This window comes from Schistocerca americana, chromosome 1, assembly GCF_021461395.2.
Source record: "Schistocerca americana isolate TAMUIC-IGC-003095 chromosome 1, iqSchAmer2.1, whole genome shotgun sequence".
Taxonomy (NCBI): Eukaryota; Metazoa; Arthropoda; class Insecta; order Orthoptera; family Acrididae; genus Schistocerca; species Schistocerca americana.
In genome coordinates this window covers 355,977,236-355,981,992 of record NC_060119.1, presented here as the reverse complement: position 1 = coordinate 355,981,992, position 4,757 = coordinate 355,977,236, and the positions used below count along the sequence as shown (strand labels likewise).

The window sequence follows — 4,757 nt, the reverse complement described above, 5'->3', positions numbered from 1 at the left end:
TTTTACCCTCCACGCTGCCCTCCAATACTAAACTGGTGGCCGGCCGCGGTGGTCTCGCGGTTCTAGGCGCGCAGTCCGGAGCCGCGCGACTGCTACGGTCGCAGGTTCGAATCCTGCCTCGGGCATGGATGTGTGTGATGTCCTTAGGTTAATTAGGTTTAAGTAGTTCTAAGTTCTAGGGGACTGATGACCACAGCAGTTAAGTCCCATAGTGCTCAGAGCCATTTGAACTAAATTGGTGATCCCTTGGTGCCTCAGAATATGCCCTACCAACCGCTCCCTCCTTCTAGTCAAGATGCGCCACAAATTTCTCTTCTCTCCAATTCCATATTAAAAAAATTCTTTTCTTGCTATTGCCAGTCTGGATTTTACGTTCTCTATACTTCGGCCTTCATCAGTTATTTTTCTGCCCAAAATAGCAGAACTCTGGTACTAGTTCAAATGTCCCATTTCCTGATCTATTTCCATCAACATCATTTTATTAATTCGACTATATTCTATTATCCTTCTTTAAATTTTGTGGATATTCATCTTACAAGCTCTTTTCAAGACGCTATCTATTCCGTTCAAATGATCTTCCCAGTTCGTCACCGCCTGTTTGTCACCAGCAAACCTTAAAATATTTATTTCTTCTTCCTTAAATTAAATTCCCTTTAAAAGTGTCTGCTTGATTTCCTTTACTATTTGCCGAATGTACAGATTGAACAACACATTAGCGATAGGCTGAAACTCTGCCTGATTCTCTTCTCAACGACTGCTTCCCCTTCATGTTCTTCGACTCCTATAACTACAGTCCGGTGAATGTTGCATACAGCGAAAGAGCTACGAGAACTTGTTCAATAGAGGAGATACATTTCACACTAGCGAAGATGAACAAGTGCTCATAATTCCTCAGGTATGAATTTAGGGCCCATGTTTACTGGATATTTTTCCTTGTCTGGTCCACACTATCACCTTTGAAAGTTGCCTACACTACATTCTTAGCAGCAACAGTACCGGTACATTTATTCCACTGTCAGAGGTATCAGAATGATTTTATGCTTGCAGCTTTCAACTCGTTCGTTTCCAAACCAGGGACCCTTACCCCAGATTCATACATTTATCCGTCTCCGTCATCCTTGAAGGGTTTGTAACATCATCACGGAACCATCTGTATCACAAACATTTACAGGTTCCAGCACCTGTAACTTTGTCGCTCTGTAGCGTCGTTGGATGACATTTCTGCACTGGGGTTCCTGTGTAAAACTTGATGTACGAAGTCCCCTCTACGACCTCTAGAAATGTGTAACAAACTGTGATACACACTGTACATCTTAATGTACCCTTTCATCATTTTGAAAGTGCAATGGTTTCACATATGTAAAATCACCTTCCATTATGACTGTTTACCTAACTGTGTATATTATTAAGAATTGAAATTTTAATTAATTTTACACAACACAGTAACATAGAATGTGATTATAACCTCGCAACAGCGTTCAGAACATTTTCACCTCGAAAACAAGTAACGTTCATCTACAATTGGTTAACGAACAACCACTGTCTGAACCCGAAAATGTATAAATTATACTAGACACCACTCGTGCAGCCTCTTCTTGAAATTTTCCTGGTGCCTAAATACAAGCCCAGAATTCATTAGCCCTCATAATTTTTGTAAGATGATCTTTGTGGAAATTAAGAACACGTGTTCTTCTGTATTTGTCACTATATATCAATTCCACTGGGGCTTATTTTAGAAAATGCCCACCATAGATTGCTGAAAGATCTATGTACGAATACAAGAATAAGTATTAGTCACAAGAACTGTCTTGGTGAGACAGAACAAGAATTATAAACCATAAACAACGTAGAGAGTTTCTGCGTAGTAGTTCGAGAAAGCAGTGCGGTCGCTCAGCACATACCGCTAATATCTGTAAAGTATTCCTAAGTGGAGTATTACTGTCCCGTATTGATACCAAGGCATGTATGTAAATAAAGATGTCCCCTTTCTGACAGCACAAGATAATAGCAACCACTCCCGCTGTCTTGGTTATCTGGTCTGGGATACATATTATTGAGAAAACGACTCGCCACGTGCGATTTCAAGACAGACCTTAAAGAAACAAGGAAAAGTTAAACTTGCTCATTTCACGGCGAAGCTTGCTTGCGAAATTAAAATTACAATGAAAATGCAATCAAGCTTTGCGATCATGTTCGACAGTATTACTGGGTGCATTAAGTTTCTCATCTTTCCCCATATGAAAGGACGTCCAGCATTTTCGAACATAACCTCTTTAGTGTCCAGCATTTATGGTGTGAGGCAACGGCCTTGCCGCAGTGGATACACCGGTTCCCGTCAGATCACCGCAGTTAAGCACTGTCGGACGTGGCCGGCACTTGAATGGGTGACCATCCAGGCCGCCATGCGCTGTTGCCCTTTTTCGGGGTGCACTCAGCCCCGTGATGCCAATTGAAGAGCTACTCGACCGGATAGTAGCGGCTCCGGTCAAAGAAAACCATCATAACGACCGGGAGAGCGGTGTGCTGGCTGACCACACGCCCCTCCTATCCACATCCTCATCTGAGGATGACACGGCGGTCGGATGGTGCCGATGTGCGACTTGTGGCCTGACGACGGAGTTCCTTTTTTATGGTGTTAGGAGGCATAACGTTACTGACTTTCAAGTATTTGAACACAGTACACTCAACATTCACCATTATTGTGACATCATACTCCTTCCTCATGTGCGTCTTTCGAGGAGTGCATTTGGCACTGCTATTTTTTTGGATTACAATGCGCGACCGCACAGATGGGGGAGCCCTTGGTACGAGGGAACATTCTGCGAATGGACTGACCTGCCCGTTCAGTCAACTTCAATCCCATCGAGAACCTGTGGTGCGCGTTGAGAATACATGTTGAAGCACGTCCACCTAAACCAACGACCATTCAGCAGTTGTCAGCCACGCTGATGGGGAAATGGAACGCCCTATCATAAGAACTCCTTACTAACCTTGTGATCAGCGTGGGAGCACGTTGCAGAGCACGTATTGCCGCCCTTGGTGAGCACATACCCCATTAAGAATCACGTCCCTCAATTTGTAATGTCCAGAGGACCATCATGAATCGCTGTGACTTCAATGTTATCGTAATCTTTGAACAGAATTGTCATTTCTGTTCGTCTCATTTTGTATGTCTTTCAGTTACCTTCTGTTCTATACTACAACAGTTTTTTCAGCACCATGTGATCAGAAGTATCCGGACACCATGCTGAAAATAGCTTACAAGTTCGTGGCGCCCTCTATCGATAGTGTTGGAATTAATATTGTTAGCCCACCCCTTGCCTTGATGACAGCTTCCACTCTCCCAGGTATACGTTCAGTCAGGTGCTCGGAAGGTTTCTTGAGGAATGGTAGCCCATTCTTCACGTAGCCCTGCACTCAGGAGAGGTATCGATGTCGGTCGGTGGGTCCTGGCACGAAGTCGGCGTTCCAAAACATCCCAAAGGTGTTCTATGGGTTCAGGTGAGGACTCTGTGCAGCCTAGTCCATTACAGGGATATTATCGTCGTGTAATCACTCCACCACAGGTCGAGTATTATGAACAAGTGCTCCATCGTGTTGAAAGATACAATCGCACATCCCCGAATTGCTATTCAACAGTGGGGAGCAAGAAGGTGCTTGAAACATCACAGCCTGTGCTGTGATAGTGCCACACAAAACAACAAGGGGAGCAAGCCCCCTTCATGAAAAACACGACCACACCATAACACCACCGCCTCCGAATTTTACTGTTGGCACTACACACGCTGGCAGATGACGTTCACCGGGCATTCGCCATACCCACACGGCCACGCCCTACCATCGGATCGCTGCATTGTGTACCGTGATTTGTCACTCCACACAACGTTTTTCCACTGTTAAATCGTCCAATGTTTACGCCTCTTACACCAGGCGAGGCGTCGTTTGGCATTTACCGGTGTCATGTGTGGCTCATGAGCAGTCGCTCGACCATGAAATCCAAATTTTCTCACCTCCCGCGTAACTGTCATAGTACTCGCAGTGGATCCTGATGCAGTTTGGAATTCCTATGTGATGGTCTGGATAGATGTCTGCCTATTACACATTACGACTCTCTTCAGCTGTCGGAGGCCTCCGTCTGTCAACAGACGAGGTCGGCCTGAACGCTTTTGTGCTGTACGTGTACCTTCACGTTTCCTGTTCACTATCACATAGGAAACAGTGGACCTATGGATGTTCTAAGTCCGTGAGTTCCACGGAGCGCCCCATTCTGCTCTCTCACGATGTCTAATGACTACTGATGTGGCTGATATGGAGTACCTGGCAGCAGGTGACAGCACAATGCACCTAATATGGAAAACGTACGTTTTTGGGTGGTTACGGACACTTTTGATCGCACGATGTATCTATGATCCAAGATTCATCGAGTTAAGTTACTTGGCAGTGACACACAATGCTAAGGTTTTGCACATATTTTTCATACCGTTTTCGCACAAAATGAAATATACCTTTGCGTAATATTCATATTGCTTAGCATAGTTTACGGAAGTTCTTATTAAATGCGTAGCACATGGATCGAAGAACTGGTTTTGAATTTTTTTTACACATTGTTGGTCGAATTTGTTTTCTCACTAAACAAGGACGTGTACTTTGATATTCTGCGGGTGCAGTGGTTTCTAGTCGCTGCAAGATTTATTTATTTACTACATATTGATTAAGTGAAAATATGGCACGCCTAACGCAATCAACACACTTAACTC

General features: G+C 44.2%; 1 pseudogene; it reads left to right on the top strand.

Annotated features, from left to right (window-relative positions):
• Nucleotides 1–2,298: 2,298 nt before the first annotated feature.
• On the top strand, nt 2,299–2,416 carry LOC124557570 (annotated as a pseudogene).
• Nucleotides 2,417–4,757: the final 2,341 nt, after the last annotated feature.